Source organism: Diceros bicornis, chromosome 9 (genome assembly GCF_020826845.1).
Source record: "Diceros bicornis minor isolate mBicDic1 chromosome 9, mDicBic1.mat.cur, whole genome shotgun sequence".
In the NCBI taxonomy this organism is placed as follows: domain Eukaryota; kingdom Metazoa; phylum Chordata; class Mammalia; order Perissodactyla; family Rhinocerotidae; genus Diceros; species Diceros bicornis.
This window is the reverse complement of record NC_080748.1, coordinates 23,152,780-23,174,709: the sequence shown is the minus strand read 5'-3', so window position 1 is coordinate 23,174,709 and position 21,930 is coordinate 23,152,780. Positions and strand designations below refer to the sequence as shown.

At 39.5% G+C, this 21,930-nt stretch overlaps 1 protein-coding gene; it reads right to left on the bottom strand.

Annotated features, from left to right (window-relative positions):
• The window catches only part of LOC131410145 (phosphatidylinositol 3,4,5-trisphosphate 3-phosphatase TPTE2-like), a 239,512-nt gene that overhangs the window by 53,288 nt on the left and 164,294 nt on the right, over positions 1 to 21,930 (bottom strand).

Genomic DNA, 21,930 nt, shown 5'->3' with positions numbered 1-21,930 from the left:
TGAACATCTTTTCATGTGCCTACTGGCCATCTGTATATCTTCTTTGGAAAAATGTCTGCTCATACCCTCTGCCCATTTTTTGATCGGGTTGTTTGTTTTTTTATTGCCGAGTTGTATGAGTTCTTTATATATTTTGGAGATTAACCCCTTGTCAGATATATGATTTGCAAATATTTGCTCCCAGTTGGTGGGTTGTCTTTTTGTTTTGTTCCTGGTTTCCTTTGCCATGCAGACACTCTTTAGTCTGATGAAGTCCCTTTTGTTTATTTTTTCTTTTGTTTCCCTTGTCTGAGTAAACATGGTATTTGAAAGGATCCTGAGAAGACCGATGTCAAAGAGTGTACTGCCTATATTTTCTTCTAGGAATTTTATGGTTTCACGTCTTACCTTCAAGTCTTTAATCCATTTTGAATTAATTTTTGTGTATAGCAAAAGATAACGGTCTACTTTCATTCTTTTGCGTGTGGTTGTCCAGTTTTCCAGCAGCATTTATTGAGGACACTTCCCTTTCTCCATTGTATGTTCTCAGCTCCTTTGTCAAAGATTAGCTGTCCATATATGTTTGGTTTTATTTCTGGGCTTTCAATTCTGTTCCATTGATCTGTATGTCTGTTTTTGTACCAGTACCATGCTATTTTGATCACTGTAGCTTTGTAGTATATTTTGAAGTCAGGGATTTTGATGCCTCTAGCTTTGTTCTTTTTTCTCAGGATTGCTTTAGCTATTCCAGGTCTTTTGTTGCCCCATATGAATTTTAAGATTCTTTGTTCTGTTTCTGTGATGAATGTCATTGGGATTCTGATTGGGATTGCATTGAATCCGTAGATTGCTTTAGGTAGTATGGACATTTTTACAATGTTTATTCTTCTAATCCATGTGTGTGAAATATCTTTCCATTGCCTTATGTCATCATTGATTTCTTTCAATAATGTCATAGTTTTCATTGTATAGGTCTTTCACCACAAATTTAACCTCTTTGGTTAAATTTATTCCTAGATATTTTATTCTTTTTGTTGCGATTGTAAATGGGATTGTATTCTTGAGTTCTCTTTCTGTTAGTTTATTATTAGAGTATAGAAACGCAACTGATTTTTATAAGTTGATTTTGTACCCTGAAACTTTACTGTAGTTGTTGACTATTTCTAATAGTTTTCCTGTGGATTCTTTAGGATTTTCTATAGATAAAATCATGTTGTCTGCAAACAGCAAGATTTTCGCTTCCTCATTGCCAATTTGGATACCTTTTATTTCCTTTTCTTGCCTAATTGCTCTGGCCAAAACCTCTAGTACTATGTTGAATAAGAGGGGCGAGAGTGGGCACCCTTGTCTTGCTCCTGTTCTCAGAGGGATGGCTTTCAGTTTTTCCCCATTGACTATGATGTTGGCTGTGGATTTGTCATATATGGCCTTTATTATGTTGAGGTACTTTCCTTCTGTACACATTTTGTTGAGAGTTTTTGTCATAAATCATTGTTGGATCTTGTCAAATGCTTTCTCTGCATCTATTGAGATGATCATGTGGTTTTTATTCCTCATTTTGTTAATTTGGTGTATCACATTGATTGATTTGCAGATGTTGAATGATCCCTGCGTCCCTGGTATAAATCCCACTTGATCATGGTGTATGATCCTTTTGATGCATTGCTGTATTCAGCTTGCCAATATTTTGTTGAGGATTTTTGCATCCAGGTACATCAGTGATATTGGCCTGTAATTTTCCTTCTTTGTGTTGTCCTTGTCTGGCTTTGGTATCAGGGTGATGTTGGCCTCATAAAATCTGTTATGCAGTGTTCCATCTTCCTCAATTTTTTGGAATAGTTTGAGAAGGATAGGTACTAAATCTTTTTTGAATGTTTAGTAGAATTCTCCAGAGAAGCTATCTGGTCCTGGACTTTTCTTTTTTGGGAGGTTTTTGATTAGTTTCTATCTCTTTACTTGTGATTGGTCATTCAGATTCTCTATTTCTTCTTGGTTCAGTTTTGGGAGGTTGTATGAGTCTAAGAATTTATCGATTTCTTCTAGATTATCCAATTTATTGGCATATAGTTTTTCATAGTATTCTCTTATAATCCTTTATATTTCTGTGGTATCTGTTGTAATTTGTCCTCTTTCATTTCTAATTTTATTTATTTGAGCCTTCTGTCTCTTTTTCTTAGTGAATCTGGCTAAAGATCTGTCACTTTTGTTTATCTTCTCAAAGAACCAGCTCTTAGTTTCGTTGATCCTTTCTATTGTTTTTTGGGTTTCAATTTCATTTATTTCTGCTCTAATTTTTATTATTTCCCCCTTTCTGCTGACTTTGGGCTTTGTGTGTTCTTCTTTTTCTAGTTCTGTTAGGTTTAGTTTAAGGTTGCTTATTTGAGATTTTTCTTGTTTGTTAAGGTGGGCCTGTATTGCTATGAATTTCCCTCTTAGGACCACTTTTGCTGCATCCCATATGAGTTGGTATGGTGTAATTTCATTTTCATTTGTCTCCAGATATTTTTGGATTTCTCCTTTGATTTCTTCAATGAACCATTGGTTGTTCAGTAGCATGTTATTTAGTCTCCACATATTTGTGACTTTCCCAGCTTTTTTTCTTGTTGTTGATTTCTAGTTTATAGCATTATGGTCGGACAAGATGCTTGATATGATTTCAATCTTCTTAAATTTATTGAGGGTTGCCTTGTTTCCCAACATATAGTCTATCTTTGAGAATGTTCCATGTGCACTTGAGAAGAATGTGTATTCTGATGTTTTTGGATGGAGTGTTCTATATATGTATCTATTAAGTCCATCTGGTCTAGTTTTTCATTTAATTCCACTATTTCCTTGTCGACTTTCTGTAAGGATGATCTATCCATTGATTTAAGTTGGGTATTAAGGTCCCCCACTATTATTGTGTTGCTGTTAATATCTCCTTTTAGGTCTGTTAATAGTTGGTTTATGTACTTTGGTGCTCCAGTTTAAGTGCATATATATTTATAAGTGTTAGGTCCTCTTGGTGTAGTGTCCCTTGTATCATTATATACTGCCTCTCTTTGTCTCTCATTGTCTTTTTTATGTTGAATCTACTTTGTCTGATATAAGTATGGCAACGCCTGCTTTCTTTTCTTTGCCATTAGCTTGGAGTATCATCTTCCATCCCTTCACTCTGAGCCTATGTTTGTATTTGGAGCTGAGATGTGTTACCTGGAGGCAGCATATGTTAGGTCTTGTTATTTAATCCATCCAGCCATTCTGTGTCTTTTGATCGGAGAATTCAATCCATTTACATTTAGAGTGATTATTTATATATGAGGGCTTAATGGCTGCCATTTTATCACTTGTTTTCTGGTTGTTCTGTATTTTCCTTGTTTCTTGTCTCATGTATTTTGGTCTGCCAATTCAGTTTGGTGGTTCTCTATGATGATTTTCTCAGTTTTACCTTTATTTATCATTTGCATCTCTGTTCTGATTTTGTGTTTTGGAGTTACTGTGAAGTTTGTATAAAAGATCTCGTACATGAAATAGTCCATTTTCTGATCACCTCTTATTTCCTTTGTCTAAGCAGGTTCCCTCCCTTTCCTCTTCCCCATCTAAGTTACTGTTGTCATACCTTATTCTGTTTTGCGTTGAAAGTTTGTGGTTAAAATGAGTTATTTTGATGTTTTCCTTCCATTTATCTTTAATGTTATAATTAAGTGTTTGATAACCTATTCTGATAGAGAGCTGCAATTTTCTGATTTTGTCTGCCTATTTATCTCCTTGCTTAAGGCTTTGTAAACTCTTCCTTTTTTTTTTTTTTTTTTTTCAGGTATGAGGGCCTTGTTGATCATTTCTTGTAGGGGGCATCTTGTGGCAATGAACTCTCTCATCTTTTCTTTATCTGGGAAAGTTTTGATTTCTCCATCATATCTGAAGGATATTTTAGTGGGATAGAGTATTCTTGGATGGAAGTTTTTGCCTTTCAGAATTTTGAATATATCATTACACTCTCTCCTAGCCTGTAAGGTTTCTGCTGAGAAATCTGCTGAAAGCCTGATAAAGGTTCATTTGTAGGTTATTTTCTTCTGCCTTGCTACCCTTAATATTTTTTCTTTGTCATTGACTTTTGCCAGTTTTACTAATATATGCCTTGGAGAAGGTCTTTTTACACAGATGAAATTAGGAGTTCTATTAGCTTCATTTACTTGTAATTCTAGCTCCTTCCTCATGTTTGGGAAGTTCTCAGCTACTAGTTCTTTGAACAAGCTCTCTGCTCCTTTCTCCATCCCTTCTCCCACTGGAATACCTATCATCCTTATGTTGCATTTCCTAATTGAGTTGGATATTTTTCAGAGTATTTCTTCATTTCTTTTTAGTCTTAGTTCTCTCTCCTCCTCCATCTAAAGCATTTCTATATTTCTGTCCCATAAATTGCTATTTCTGTTCTCTATAATATCATCTCTGTTATTTGGGGACTCCAGGTTTTTCTTTATCTCATTCATTGTGTTTTTCATTTCCAACATTTCTGATTGTTTGTGTGTGTGTGTGTGTGTGTGTGTGTGTGTGTGTGTGTGTGAGGAAGATTGGCTCTGAGCTAACATCTGTTGCAAATCTTCCTCTTTTTTATGTGGGATGCCATCACAGCATGGCTTGATGAGTAGTATGTAGGTCCCCACCTGGGATCCAAACCCATGAACCCCAGGCCATGGAAGTGGAGCATGTGAGCCTAACCACCATGCCACTGGGCTGGCCCCCCCAAATTCTGTTTATAGTTTCAATGTCTTTTGTGAAGAATGCCCTCTGTTCATTAATTTTATTCCCGATTTCATTGAACTATCTTTTGGAGTTTTCTTGTAACTCGTTCAGATTTTTTATGATAGCTATTTTGGATTCTCTGTCATTTAGATTGTAAATTTCTGTGCCTTCAGGATTAACTTCTGGGTGCTTGTCATTTTCTTTCTGATCTGGAGTGGCAATATACCTCTTCACACTATTTGATGGAGTGGATTTGTGCCTTTGCATAGTGGCAGTATCTGGTCGCAGATTCCATCTGCCACCAGTGGAGGGGGGCAGGAGCTGTCTATTCTGAGCTTTTCACAATCTCTGGCAGCTGTGCCTGTCCTTTGGATGCTATGCTGACAGGGCCTGTCTGTATTTGCCCACCAGCTGCTGCTGCTTTACACATGTATGCGCAGGTGCTCTGGTGCGGGTCCCTTGCTCTGGCCCACCAGCCGAGCTGGTGTGCCAGGTGGGGGGAGGGGTGCTTTCTTTCATGTGCATGATCCCAGGGCACTCCTGCTCTGCACTCACTGTCTGCCCTCCTTGGCTGCTCAGTTTTGTGAAGACATCCCTGTGATTGCTTAGCCTCCTCAGTGTGGAGCTTTCTCATGGGCAGGGAGGCCACTCTGAGAGAAAAGGTATTCCCATGGAGTGCTGGCCCTTCTCCCCTATTTTCTCAGAGGTGTGCATGGTCCCACACCCTAGATCACTGCTGGGGAGGGAGAGGAAATTGCCTTACCTCCTTCCACTGCCTCTGGGGGCTTCAGCACTTCCACCTTCAGACATTTGGCTGTGTGGATCTCTCAGACATGTATTGTGCTGTGTGAACATCCTCTGCTGGTTTATGAGTGTCCTTTTCATTGTATCTTAGAGGGGAGAATCTAAGGGAAGAGCTCACTCCACCATGATGCTGACGTCACTCCTCCTACCTATAAGTTTTTTGTAGATGTTCTTTATCAAGTTAAGGAACTTCCTCTCTATTCCTGGTTTGCTGAGAGTTTTTTCATGAATGAGTGTTGAATTTTGTCATATGCTTTTTCTGTATCTATTGATATGATGTAAGTTTTCTTCTTTAGCCTGTTGATATGATGGACTACATTAATTTTCAAATGTTGAGCCAGCATTGCCTACTTGGGATAAATCTCAGTTGATCTCAGTGTATAATTTTTTATATACATTGTAGGACTCAATTTTCTAATATTTTGTTGAGAGTTTTTACATTTATGTTCATGAGAGATACTGGTCTGTAGTCTTCTTTTCTTGTAGTATCTTTGCCTGGTTTTAGTATTAGGGTAATGCTGGCCTCATAAAATGAATAAGGAAGTGTTCCCTGTTCTTTTATTTTCTGCTACAGATTTTGGAGAATTGATATCATTTCTTCCTTAAATGTTTGGTGGAACTGATCAGTGAAAACATCTAGGACTAGTATCTGTTTTGGAAGGTTACTAATTATTGATTCAATTTCTTTAACTGACATAAGCCTATTCAAATTATCTATTCCTCCTTGTCAGTTTTGGTAGTGTCTTTTAAAGAATTACTCCATTTCATATAAGCTATCAAATTTGTGGGCTTAGAGTTGTTCATAATATTCCTTTATTATCCGTTTAATGTCCATATGATCAATCATGATAACCCCTCTTTCATTCCTGATATTAGGAATTTGTGACTTCTTTCCTGGTTAGCTTGGCTAGAGTGATATCAATTTACTGATATTTTCAAAGAAACAGCTTTTGGTTTTGTTGATTTTCTCTATTGTTTTCTCGCTTTCAATTTTATGCATTTCTGCTCTAATTTTTAATTATTTCTTTTCTTCTGCTTTTTAAAAGTTTATATTGCTCTTCTTTCTCTAGCTTCCTAAGCTGGAAACCTAGATTATTGATTTTAGATCTTTCTTGTTTTCTAACATATGCATTCAATGTTATAAATTTCCCTCTAAGCACTGGTTTTGCTGCATCTGACAAATTTTGATAGGTTGAATTTTCATTTTAATTTAGTTCAAAAAAATTTTTTTTGGGTGAGGAAGATTCACCCTGAGCTAACATCCATTGCCAATCTTCCTCTTTTTGCTGAGGAAGATTAGCCCTGAGCTAACAGCTGTGCCCATATTCCTCTATTTTGGATATGGGATGCCACCATAGCATGGCTTGATGAGCGGTGCATAGGTCCATGCCCGGGATCCAAATCAGTGAACCCTGAGCTGCCAAAGTGGAGTGTGCAAATTTAACCTCTATGCCACCGGGCTGGCCCCTAGTTCAAAATATTTTAAAATTTCTTTTGAGACTTCTACTTTGACTAATGTGTTATTGAGAAGTGTGCTGTTTAATCTCCAAGTATTTTTGGATTTTCAAGCAATCGTTCTCATATAGACTTCTAGTTTAATTCCACTGTGGTCCAACAGCATACTCTGAATGATTCCTAGTCTCTTAAATTTGTTAAGATGTGTTTTATGGCCCAGAATGTGATCTATCTTGGTGAATGTTCCATGTGAGCTTGAGAAAAATGCGTATTCTGCTCTTGTTAAATGAAGTATTCTGTAAGTGTCAATTAGATTCAGTTAATTGAAGGTGCTGTTCAGTGCCACTATATCCTTACTGACTTTTTCCTGCTGGATCTATCAATTATTGATAGAGGGGTGTTAAAATCTCCAACTATAATACTGGATTTGTCTATTTCTCTTTGCAGTCCTAGCAATTTTTGCCTCACATTTTTTTTTTTTTTTTTTTTTTTTTTTTTTTTTTTTTTTTGTGAGGAGATCAGCCCTGAGCTAACATCCGCCAATCCTCCTCTTTTTTCGCTGAGGAAGACGGCCCTGGGCTAACATCGGTGCCTATCTTCCTCCACTTTATATGGGACGCCGCCACAGCATGGCTTACCAAGCAGTGCGTCGGTGCGCGCCCGGGATCCGAACCAGCGAACCCCGCGCCGCCGCAGCGGAGCGCGCGCACTTAACCGCTTGCGCCACCGGGCCGGCCCTGCCTCACATATTTTGATGTTCTACTGTCAGATGCGTACACATTAGAATTATGTCTTCTTAGAGAATTACTCCTTTATCGTTATTTAATGTCCCTCTTAATCTCTAATAATTTTGCTTGCTCTAAAGTCTATTCTGTCTGAAATTAATACAGCTTTAATTACATTAGCATGGTATATTTTTCTCCATTCTTTTACTTTTAATCTACCTGTGTCTTTATATTTAAAGTGAGTTTCTTATAGACAACATATAGTTGGGTCTCATTTTGTTATCAAAACAAGTTAGTCTCTGTCTTTTAATTGGTATGTTTAGACCATTTACATTTCAAGCGACTATTGATACTGTTGGATTAATAGAATTTCTTTTCCTTTCCTCAAGTTCATTTCTAAAAAGATATTTGGCTATATGACTGAAAATCAAGAATCCCTTTCACCCAAACCACTGGATTAGGTAATTTAATCTCTCTACAATTTAATTTCCTCCTCTATAAAATAAAACACATGCAAAATGCACTTCCCATCTGTCAACTTCATAAAATCATGCTGAATATTGACCATTTCACAAATATTACTTGCTTTTAGACAACGTACCCTCTTCACCATTGTTATGCAAAAAAAAAAAATCAGTATGTGACAACAGTAGAACCTGATCCATATTTTTTTTCCTAAGGAAGATTCGCCCTGAGCTAACATCTGTTGCCAATCTCCCTCTTTTATTCTGTTTTTACATGGGCTGCCACCACAGCATGGCTGCCAACAGACGAGTGGTGTACATCCACACTTGGGATCCGAACCCAGGCTGCCGAAGCAGAGAGTGCTGAACTTAGCCACTAGGCCACCGGGTAGGTCCTACCTGATCCATATATTTTTGTGTGTGTGTGTGGAAGATTGGCCCTATGCTAACATCTGTTGCCAATCTGCCTCTTTTTATTTTTCTTTCTTCCAAAGCCCCAGTACATAGTTGTGTATCATAGTGGTAGAGTTGTAGCTCTTCTTTGTGGGATGCCACCTCAGCATGGCTTGATGAGTGGTGAGTAGGTCTGCACCCAGGATCTGAACCGGTGAACCATGGGCCACCGAAGTGGAACATGCAAACCTAACCACTACGCCACCAGGCTGGCCTCGTGATCTATATTTTTAATTTCAAATACATCACCTCCCTTCATGTTAAACTTAGTGAGAAAAACACACTTTATGTCCTAGCCTTCAATGAAGGTGACTATATAACACCTCACAAAAGCCAGGACACTTTTGAGAGCGAAAAAGGACACACTATTAATAATTATGCTGAGATAACAACCACAGACTGAGATGGTCCCAAGCAAACTTTTAGCCCTTCTCTAATACAAGATGCCAGACAGAGTAGCCAATAGCCACAAGTAATGAAAGCTCACAAGTCAAAACAATTAGATACGTGAGGAGTACAACTACTGAAAAAGAAATACAACAAACTCAACAACATATACCATCCGAAGCAGAACTACTGGAACACCCTGAACAAAGTTTTAAAATAAGCATAGAAATACACGTAAAGATACAAGGGAAGATGAGAAATCATAAGGAAAAAACTCAAGAGGAAATCTCAGGTATAAAAGTATAATTGTGGGCCAGCCCTGTGGCTTAGCGGTTAAGTGCACGCGCTCCGCTGCTGGCGGACTGGGTTCGGATCCCAGGCGCACACCAAAGCACCGCTTCTCCGGCCATGCTGTAGCCACGTCCCACATATGGCAACTAGAAGGATGTGCAACTGTGACATACAACTATCTACTGGGGCTTTGGGGAAAAAAAGGAGGAGGACTGGCAATAGATGTTAGCTCAGAGCCGGTCTTCCTCAACAAAAAGAGGAGGACTGTCATGGATGTTAGCTCAGGGCTGATCTTCCTCACACACACACAAAAAAGTATAATTGTTAAAGAATTAATTCATGGGATAAATAATAGTATGGATACATGTGAAAAGCAAATTACTTTAGAGTTGGAAGATGAAATTGAGAAACTGTCCCAGAAAACAGTAGAAAAGAATAAAGTGAGAGAACATACAAAAGAAAAGCCAAGTAATATGGAGGGTAAAGAAAGATATCTAACGGCTGGATTAAATGAAATCAAAGACATCCAAGACAAATGAAAAAAGAAAATAGAGAAGAGGAAATATTCAAAAAACAATGAAGAAAAATTTCCTGAAGTTAAAGAAAGAAGTAAGAAATTAGCTTTAAAGGATTTATGGATATGAAGAGAAAATTCGAAAATCTTCCCAAAAGACCAAAGAGAACAACAACAGACTAACATCATATTTCTCTTCACCAAACAGAACACACGTTGTTTGGGGACACACAGGTAACATGTATGAAAACAGACCACGTATTTGGACATAAAGAAAGTTATAATAACGTCAACAGGATTGATATCATATGGATGTTCTCTGACCATATTGCAATATGGATAGCTATTTAAAATCCCATGTTTGTAACTTATTAACTCAAGTTAAAAATTAAATCACGAAGAGAATTGAAAAACGTGGTCATTACTGATGGATAATAAAATGACAAAATTTGTGGAACAAAGAGAAGCAGTACTTAGAAGAAAATTTATAGATTTAGAAACATTAATCGGGATCACAAGGGTTAAAAGCAAAGTACACATTTAACTAAAAAGAATGGAAAAACGAGCAACAAGGAAAACTCAATGAAATAATGAGAAAGCAAAACACACAGCAGAGGAGTTCAGAAAACAAAGACCTAGAAAACAACAACAATAAAACATGTAGAACATTGTAATAAAACAAAAATATGGCTCTTTGAAAAGATTAGCAAGATAGGCCTGAGGCAATACATGAAGAAAATAAAAAGCAAAGATTCAAATAAAGAACTGTAGAAGAAAATGGCATGACAAAAAAGGAAAGAAAGTTACCTAGAGAAGCTTATAGTTTCTTATGGAAACCTGTTATTGCTATCGATGCTCCCAATAAATTTCGCCACTCATATCAGTCAAGTCAACCCATCCTGTGTTGTCATCATTGCCAGAGAACATTAAAGAGGAATCAATAACTCTGCCAAAGACTAAAAAATATATACACACAAAATATACAGAAGTAAAGAAAGAGATTTGGAGGATACTCAGGTTTATTCCCCTGACAGAATTTCAAGACACAACAAGCAAAATCATGAGGACACATGAAGGAACAGAAGACTGACTTTCAGGTAAAGCACTGGGACCTGTGAAACAGCTTCTGGGCTATGTGTGTGTGTGTACGTGTGCGTTTGTGTGTGTGTGTCCACTGGAAAGAGAAAGAAGGAAGCAAGGGAGAAACAGCTATCAGGATTAAACCTCATTTCTTCTTCCTCATTTTGTCTACCATTCATACACTCTGGAATTAATCTGGAAAAGGTGAGAGAGATCTGAGAGTGTCAGGATGGGGAGGTTGATCCAAGTTATAGCTACTAAAGGGATACAAAAGAGAAGAGAGAGGACATGAATTACTAATATCAGAAATAGAAAAGAGAATATCACAATAGATGCCACTGAAATGGGACAATTCCTTCAAAGACAAAAACTGCCAAAACTCACCAAGAAGGAATGGAAGCTCTGAGTAGGGCTATGTCTATTGGAGAAGTTGAATCAACAATTATGACCTCCTAAAACAGAAAGCACCAGGCCAGAGGAGTTCACTAGTGAATTCTACCAGGCATTTAAAGAAGAAATCATACTGATTCTCCATCATCTGTTTCAGAGCAGAGAGGCAGAGGGAATACTTACTAACTCATTCTGTGAGGTTACCATTATGATAATACTAAAACTAGACACAGACATTACAAAAGAAAAACCACAGACCAGACTCTCTCATGCACATAGATGCAAACCCTCTCAACAAAATGTTAGCAAGTCGAAGCCAACAACGTACACAAAGAATGGTAAACCACAACCAAGTTGATTTATCCCAGGTATGCAAGGCTGGTTCAACTTCCAAAAATCAATTAATGTAACCTAACACATCAACAAATCACAGGATCATATCAATAGAAGCAGGAAAGGCATCCGACAAAATCCAACACCCATTCACGATAAAAAAATCTCAGTAAACGGGGAATAGAGGGGATCTTTCTCAACTTGATAAAGAATAGCTACAAAAAACCTACAGCTACTGTCAACTTAATGGTGAGAAACTCAAAGTTTCCCACTAAGATCAGGAACAAAGCAAGGATAACCCCCCACCACCACTCCTTTTCAACATTCTACTAGTAAGTTCTGGCTAGTGCAGAAGACAAGAAAAGGAAATAAAAGGTATACATATTGAGAAGGAAACAATGAAACTGTCCTTGTTCGCAGGTGACAAGATCGTCTGTGTAGAAAATCCAAAAGACTTTGCAAGAAAAACAAAACAAAACAAAAACACCACCCCCCCCGAGACAAACAAGCCACTAGAGCAGGGTTGCAGGACACAAGGTTAACATACAGAAGTCAATCACTCTCCTAGACACCAGCAATGATCAAGCGGAATTTCAAAGCAAAACCACACCACCATTTACATTAGCACCAAAAAAAAAAAAAAACAAAGAAAGAAAGAAATACTTCGGTATAAATCTAAGAAAATATCCCCAAGAGCTATACAAGGAAAACTACAAAATTCTCACGAATGGAATCAAAGGACTAAACAAGTGGAGAGAGATTCTATGTTGACGGGTAGGAAGACTCAATAGTGTCAAGACGTCAGTGCTTCTCAACTTGATTTATACTCTCAGTGCAACCCTAAGAAGGATCCCAGCAAGTTATTTTGGGATATCAACAAACCGATTCTAAAGGTTATAGGAAGAGGCAAGAGACCCAGCAGGGCCAACATAACATTGAAGAAGAAGAAAGCAGGAAGACTGACACCACCCAACTTCAGGATTTACTATAAGGCGACAGTAATCAAGACAGTATTGGTATTGCTGAAAGAACAGACAGATGGACCAAAGGAACAGAACAGAGAGCCCAGAAATAGACCCCCATCAATACAGTCAACTGATCTTTGACAAGGGAGCACAGGAAATACAATGGAGCAAAGACAGTCTTTTCAACAAACTGTGCAGGAAGAACTGGACTTCCACATGCAAAACAACGAACCTATACGTAGACCTTACACCTTTACAAAAGGGAACTCAAAATGCATTACAGACCTAAATGTAAAATGCAAAACTATGAAACTCCTAGAAGAGGATAACACAGGAGAAAACCTAGATGACCTTTTTATAAAAATGACTTTTTAGATACAACACCAAAATCAAGACCATTAACGAAATAGTTGATAAGCTGGACTTCATTAAAATTCAAACCTGCTGCTCTGCAAAAGACAGTGTCAAGAGAACGAGAAGACAAGCCACAGACTGGGAGAAAATATTTGCAAAAGCCATATTTGATAGAGGACACTTATCCCAGATATACAAAGAACTCTTAAAACTCAACAATAAGAAAACAAACCACCTGAGTAAACAATGGGCCAAACACCTTAAGAGACACGTCACCAAAGAGGATATACAGATGGCAAATGAGCATACGAGAAGGTGCTCCTCATCACGTGTCATCCGGGAAATGCAAATCGAAACAACCATGAGATACCGCTACACACCTATTAGGATAGTCAAAATCCGGAGCATCGACAACAGAAAATGCCGACAACGACGTGGAGCAAGAGAAACACTCACTCGTTATTGCTGGCAATGCAAACTGGCACAGCCACTCTGGAAGACAGTCGAGCGGTTTCTTAGAAAACCAAACACACCCTTAACGTACGAGCCAGCGATCGTGCTCCTTGGTATTTACTCGAAGGAGTTGAAAACTTACATCCACACGAAAACCTGCACACAAATGTTGACGGCAGCTTTATTCATCACTGCCAAATACTGGAAGCAACCAAGATGTCCTTCATAGGTGAACGGATAAGTAAATTATGGTATATCCAGTCGTGGGTTATTAGTCAGTGCTAAAAAGAAATGAGCTATCAAGCCATGAAAAGAAATGGGAGAACCTTAAATGCAGGTTCCTTAGCGAAAGAAGCCAATTTGAAAAGGCTGCATACTGTATGACTCCAACTATATGACATTCTGGAGAAGGCAAAATTGGCGAGACAGGAAAATAGCCATGGCTGCCAGGAGCTGGCGGGGAGAGGGGTGAATAGGCGGAGCACAAAGGATTTCATCAAGGCCAGCGAAAGCACTCTATCGTCAGGATACTTACTATAATGGCAGATGCACGTCATTAGACGTTTCTGCAAACCCAGAGAACGCGTAACACCAAGAGTGAGTCGTAATGTGAACTATGGACTTCGGGTCATTATGATGTGCCCATGGGGGTTGACCAGCTATCATAAACGTTCCACTCTGGTGGGGGACGTTGATAATAGGGGAGGCGACGCATGTGTGGGGGCAGGGGGCAGGCGGGATATGTCTGCATCTTCCTCGTGACTTTGCTGTGAACCTAAAACTGCTCTTAAAAAAAACAGAGGCTTCAAAAATAAAGAAGGGCATAGGAGCCAGCTTGAAGGAACTCCCTCTGACCAAACCTGGGACCATTTGAGCATCAAATAAATAAGCTTAGAAATGGATTGTAACTCACGGAATAAAATAAGAATGTGTAAGTTCACAGTAATAATAAACAAATAGGTGAGTAGGAATAGTTCTTCTGTTAACAGCTAACAGAATGTTAGCTATTAAATGCAGACAGAACAATTTAGTTTGAAAGAAATCACTGTTTTGCAACCATCATAGCTGTATGTTATTCACACAGGAATCATCAATGGATGCTAAAACTAGTGCATCAAAGTTTTATGTGGAGCAGGGTATTGAACATTGAGATACTTGGAACCTAGACTCAAAGTAGCTTCCCCCAAATTCGTAATTAATTATAAATGGAACAACAGTAACCTGCCAGTGAATAAATCAGGCCCCTCAACCAAGTGACTACTCAACAAGTGGATCAAAGTTAACATCCACCAATAGTGGGATGAACCTGATATACCGCAAACGTGACACAACGTCACTTCTGTGCTATTCCTGCCAAAATGCATACCGTGGTGTAATCACAAGGAAACACCACACAGACCTAAACTGGGGGACATCCTACAAAACAAATGCCCTGTACTCTTTACAAACGTCAATGTCGTGAAAGACCAAGAAAGGCCAAAGAACCATTCCAAATGGAAGGAAGCTAAAGAGACGGGAAGATTAGACTCAAGGTATGAGCCTGGCGTGGATGTGATATCGGATCAAAGTTCTAAAAATGACATTCTGGGGGCCGATGGCTAAATCCGAACAAGGCCTATAAATTAGATGATAATAGTCTGCTAACGCTTTCATTTTCCAATTTTGGTAATTGTATTATGGTTATGGAAGTGAGATTTTCTGATTTTGATCACTGTAGCTGTGGTTATGTGTCCCTGAAGGTAGAAAAATAAAATTGAAATGTTCAGGAGTAAAGGACACGCGGTCTGCATCTTCTCGCAAATGACTCAGGAAAAGAGTATAAGTGTAGAGAAGGGCCTGTGTAACGTGCGTGTCTAACAAACGTCTTTTGCCTCAACTGACAGAAAAATCAGCTGTAGATACAGAGATAGATAGATAGCTCTCTCTCTATATCCATATTCATATACGTTTTCTCTCTCTGACTCTCTCTCAATTCATACGTCACCTTTGATTGGTGGCTTCATCGCAGACTACTTCAGTCAATACATCGGGATCATTTCTAAAGAATTAAAAACATAGATGATCAGACTCCAAGTGACTTCCTAGAGTTACACTTTTGTTTGAAATTCGTTACATGTGGTCTTCAACTGGTAAACTGGTTGAACTCTAAAAAATTATTTGGATATTAGTTATTTGGAAACGAGTATTTCAATCTTCCCTAGACATAGGGCTTCATATAGGTGTAACGAAGATCTTTGGCCTGTCAAAAAGCCTAAAAAAGCCAAATACAAAGACTGAAGTACAGTTCTTTACTACTGAACCTAACTCTCATGTGTAATTGCACTGAGGTTGAATTTAGTTCAAACTTCAACTTCAGTTTCTAGGCACACATCTCTCCAGCCCCTCCTCATTTCCTGATTCTCAAGCCCCTCCACCACATCCTCACTCTTCAAAGAACGCCTATGTCTTTTCCGATCCTCAGATAGGGTTCCAATAACTGCAGGTCTGAGGCAGGGGCTCCCTCCCGTATGATGGTGGGTTGGCGTCTGGGATACGGCTTTAGATGGTGGCAGAGCTCTGGAGGGTGAGGAACAGAGCCGAGGACTATCAGCTCCATTCTTTGCTGCTGAGAGCTCCGCCGCTCCCTGTCCACGGCTGCCTTCTCCTCGCTCCAAACAGGATTCTCTCCTCCCCTGGCCCACTCAGGCAGAGTCTTACACAAAGACATTCTGATCGTTTCCTAAGAGTTTTGGCTACTAGTTTCTAAGGGTCACAAACAAACTATGAGTAACAAGTCACCCTCTTATGACTCTTTCTTCTTTTTGCCACCTAGAGCCAAAAGGAAAGAAGGTGACCTAGAGATGCTTATAGTCTCTTACGGAAACCTGTTATTCCTATCGAGGCTCCCAATACCTTTCACCACTCAGATCAGTCAAGTCGACTCACCCCGTCTTGTCACTGGCACCAGACGACATTAAAGATGAATCCACAGCTCTGCCAAAGATTAAAAAAACACACACACAAAGTCAAGTCAGAGATTTTGGAAGATAATCAGGTTCTTTTTCCTGACAGAATTTGTAAACAACAAGGAAAATCGTGAGGAAACATGACGGGAACCAAAGAGTCTGTTTCAGGGTACAGCATTGGGACCTCTGAAACAGCTTCTGGGCTGTGTGTCTGTGTGTGTGTGTGTGTGTGTGTGTGTGTGTGTGTGTCCACTGGAAAGAGAAAGAAGGAAGCAAGGGAGACACAGCTTTCACGATTAAACCTCCTTTCTTCTTCCCTGTTTTGTCTACCATTCATGCACTCTGGAGTTAATTTGGGAAAGGTGAGAGAGATCTGAGAGTGTCAGGATGGGGAGGTGGATCCAAGTCATAGCTACTAAAGGGATAAAGAAGAGAAGAGAGAGGACTCAAATTACTAATATCAGAAATAGAAAAGAGAATATCACGATAGATGCCTCTGACACTACACAGATGATAAAGGAACACTAGGAACAATGCTATGTCCACAAATTCGATAACCTAGATGAAATGGGCCAATTCCTTCAAAGACACAAAGTGCCAAAACTCACCAAGAAGAAATGGACCCTCTGAGTAGGCCTATGTCTATTCGAGAATTTGAATCAACAATTCATGACCTCCCCAAACAGAAAGCACCAGGCCCCATGGGTTCACTAGTGAATTCTACCAAGCATTTAAAGAAGAAATTATACTGATTCTCCATCATCTCTTTCAGAGCAGAGAAGCAGAGGGAATACTTCCTAACTCATTCTGTGAGGCTACCATTATGGTACTACTAAAACTAGACACAAACATTACAAGAAAAGAAAACCACAGACCAGTCTCTCTCCTGAACATAGATGCAAACCCTCTCAACAAAATGTTAGCAAGTCGAAGCCAACAACGTACACAAAGAATGGTAAACCACAACCCAGTTGATTTATCCCAGGTATGCAAGGCTGGTTCAACTTCCAAAAATCAATTAATGTAACCTAACACATCAACAAATCACAGGATCATATCAATAGAAGCAGGAAAAGCATCCGACAAAATCCAGCACCCAGTCACGATAAAAAAATCTCAGTAAACGGGGAATAGAGGGGATCTTTCTCAACTTGATAAAGAATAGCTACAAAAAACCTACAGCTACTGTCAACTTAATGGTGAGAAACTCAAAGTTTCCCACTAAGATCAGGAACAAAGCAAGGATAACCCCCCACCACCACTCCTTTTCAACATTCTACTAGTAAGTTCTGGCTAGTGCAGAAGACAAGAAAAGGAAATAAAAGGTATACATATTGAGAAGGAAACAATGAAACTGTCCTTGTTCGCAGGTGACAAGATCGTCTGTGTAGAAAATCCAAAAGACTTTGCAAGAAAAACAAAACAAAACAAAAACACCCCCCCCCCGAGACAAACAAGCCACTAGAGCAGGGTTGCAGGACACAAGGTTAACATTACAGAAGTCAATCACTCTCCTAGACACCAGCAATGATCAAGCGGAATTTCAAAGCAAAACCACACCACCATTTACATTAGCACCAAAAAAAAAAAAAAAACAAAGAAAGAAAGAAATACTTCGGTATAAATCTAAGAAAATATCCCCAAGAGCTATACAAGGAAAACTACAAAATTCTCACGAATGGAATCAAAGGACTAAACAAGTGGAGAGAGATTCTATGTTGACGGGTAGGAAGACTCAATAGTGTCAAGACGTCAGTGCTTCTCAACTTGATTTATACTCTCAGTGCAACCCTAAGAAGGATCCCAGCAAGTTATTTTGGGATATCAACAAACCGATTCTAAAGGTTATAGGAAGAGGCAAGAGACCCAGCAGGGCCAACATAACATTGAAGAAGAAGAAAGCAGGAAGACTGACACCACCCAACTTCAGGATTTACTATAAGGCGACAGTAATCAAGACAGTATTGGTATTGCTGAAAGAACAGACAGATGGACCAAAGGAACAGAACAGAGAGCCCAGAAATAGACCCCCATCAATACAGTCAACTGATCTTTGACAAGGGAGCACAGGAAATACAATGGAGCAAAGACAGTCTTTTCAACAAACTGTGCAGGAAGAACTGGACTTCCACATGCAAAACAACGAACCTATACGTAGACCTTACACCTTTACAAAAGGGAACTCAAAATGCATTACAGACCTAAATGTAAAATGCAAAACTATGAAACTCCTAGAAGAGGATAACACAGGAGAAAACCTAGATGACCTTTTTATAAAAATGACTTTTTAGATACAACACCAAAATCAAGACCATTAACGAAATAGTTGATAAGCTGGACTTCATTAAAATTCAAACCTGCTGCTCTGCAAAAGACAGTGTCAAGAGAACGAGAAGACAAGCCACAGACTGGGAGAAAATATTTGCAAAAGCCATATTTGATAGAGGACACTTATCCCAGATATACAAAGAACTCTTAAAACTCAACAATAAGAAAACAAACCACCTGAGTAAACAATGGGCCAAACACCTTAAGAGACACGTCACCAAAGAGGATATACAGATGGCAAATGAGCATACGAGAAGGTGCTCCTCATCACGTGTCATCCGGGAAATGCAAATCGAAACAACCATGAGATACCGCTACACACCTATTAGGATAGTCAAAATCCGGAGCATCGACAACAGAAAATGCCGACAACGACGTGGAGCAAGAGAAACACTCACTCGTTATTGCTGGCAATGCAAACTGGCACAGCCACTCTGGAAGACAGTCGAGCGGTTTCTTAGAAAACCAAACACACCCTTAACGTACGAGCCAGCGATCGTGCTCCTTGGTATTTACTCGAAGGAGTTGAAAACTTACATCCACACGAAAACCTGCACACAAATGTTGACGGCAGCTTTATTCATCACTGCCAAATACTGGAAGCAACCAAGATGTCCTTCATAGGTGAACGGATAAGTAAATTATGGTATATCCAGTCGTGGGTTATTAGTCAGTGCTAAAAAGAAATGAGCTATCAAGCCATGAAAAGAAATGGGAGAACCTTAAATGCAGGTTCCTTAGCGAAAGAAGCCAATTTGAAAAGGCTGCATACTGTATGACTCCAACTATATGACATTCTGGAGAAGGCAAAATTGGCGAGACAGGAAAATAGCCATGGCTGCCAGGAGCTGGCGGGGAGAGGGGTGAATAGGCGGAGCACAAAGGATTTCATCAAGGCCAGCGAAAGCACTCTATCGTCAGGATACTTACTATAATGGCAGATGCACGTCATTAGACGTTTCTGCAAACCCAGAGAACGCGTAACACCAAGAGTGAGTCGTAATGTGAACTATGGACTTCGGGTCATTATGATGTGCCCATGGGGGTTGACCAGCTATCATAAACGTTCCACTCTGGTGGGGGACGTTGATAATAGGGGAGGCGACGCATGTGTGGGGGCAGGGGGCAGGCGGGATATGTCTGCATCTTCCTCGTGACTTTGCTGTGAACCTAAAACTGCTCTTAAAAAAAACAGAGGCTTCAAAAATAAAGAAGGGCATAGGAGCCAGCTTGAAGGAACTCCCTCTGACCAAACCTGGGACCATTTGAGCATCAAATAAATAAGCTTAGAAATGGATTGTAACTCACGGAATAAAATAAGAATGTGTAAGTTCACAGTAATAATAAACAAATAGGTGAGTAGGAATAGTTCTTCTGTTAACAGCTAACAGAATGTTAGCTATTAAATGCAGACAGAACAATTTAGTTTGAAAGAAATCACTGTTTTGCAACCATCATAGCTGTATGTTATTCACACAGGAATCATCAATGGATGCTAAAACTAGTGCATCAAAGTTTTATGTGGAGCAGGGTATTGAACATTGAGATACTTGGAACCTAGACTCAAAGTAGCTTCCCCCAAATTCGTAATTAATTATAAATGGAACAACAGTAACCTGCCAGTGAATAAATCAGGCCCCTCAACCAAGTGACTACTCAACAAGTGGATCAAAGTTAACATCCACCAATAGTGGGATGAACCTGATATACCGCAAACGTGACACAACGTCACTTCTGTGCTATTCCTGCCAAAATGCATACCGTGGTGTAATCACAAGGAAACACCACACAGACCTAAACTGGGGGACATCCTACAAAACAAATGCCCTGTACTCTTTACAAACGTCAATGTCGTGAAAGACCAAGAAAGGCCAAAGAACCATTCCAAATGGAAGGAAGCTAAAGAGACGGGAAGATTAGACTCAAGGTATGAGCCTGGCGTGGATGTGATATCGGATCAAAGTTCTAAAAATGACATTCTGGGGGCCGATGGCTAAATCCGAACAAGGCCTATAAATTAGATGATAATAGTCTGCTAACGCTTTCATTTTCCAATTTTGGTAATTGTATTATGGTTATGGAAGTGAGATTTTCTGATTTTGATCACTGTAGCTGTGGTTATGTGTCCCTGAAGGTAGAAAAATAAAATTGAAATGTTCAGGAGTAAAGGACACGCGGTCTGCATCTTCTCGCAAATGACTCAGGAAAAGAGTATAAGTGTAGAGAAGGGCCTGTGTAACGTGCGTGTCTAACAAACGTCTTTTGCCTCAACTGACAGAAAAATCAGCTGTAGATACAGAGATAGATAGATAGCTCTCTCTCTATATCCATATTCATATACGTTTTCTCTCTCTGACTCTCTCTCAATTCATACGTCACCTTTGATTGGTGGCTTCATCGCAGACTACTTCAGTCAATACATCGGGATCATTTCTAAAGAATTAAAAACATAGATGATCAGACTCCAAGTGACTTCCTAGAGTTACACTTTTGTTTGAAATTCGTTACATGTGGTCTTCAACTGGTAAACTGGTTGAACTCTAAAAAATTATTTGGATATTAGTTATTTGGAAACGAGTATTTCAATCTTCCCTAGACATAGGGCTTCATATAGGTGTAACGAAGATCTTTGGCCTGTCAAAAAGCCTAAAAAAGCCAAATACAAAGACTGAAGTACAGTTCTTTACTACTGAACCTAACTCTCATGTGTAATTGCACTGAGGTTGAATTTAGTTCAAACTTCAACTTCAGTTTCTAGGCACACATCTCTCCAGCCCCTCCTCATTTCCTGATTCTCAAGCCCCTCCACCACATCCTCACTCTTCAAAGAACGCCTATGTCTTTTCCGATCCTCAGATAGGGTTCCAATAACTGCAGGTCTGAGGCAGGGGCTCCCTCCCGTATGATGGTGGGTTGGCGTCTGGGATACGGCTTTAGATGGTGGCAGAGCTCTGGAGGGTGAGGAACAGAGCCGAGGACTATCAGCTCCATTCTTTGCTGCTGAGAGCTCCGCCGCTCCCTGTCCACGGCTGCCTTCTCCTCGCTCCAAACAGGATTCTCTCCTCCCCTGGCCCACTCAGGCAGAGTCTTACACAAAGACATTCTGATCGTTTCCTAAGAGTTTTGGCTACTAGTTTCTAAGGGTCACAAACAAACTATGAGTAACAAGTCACCCTCTTATGACTCTTTCTTCTTTTTGCCACCTAGAGCCAAAAGGAAAGAAGGTGACCTAGAGATGCTTATAGTCTCTTACGGAAACCTGTTATTCCTATCGAGGCTCCCAATACC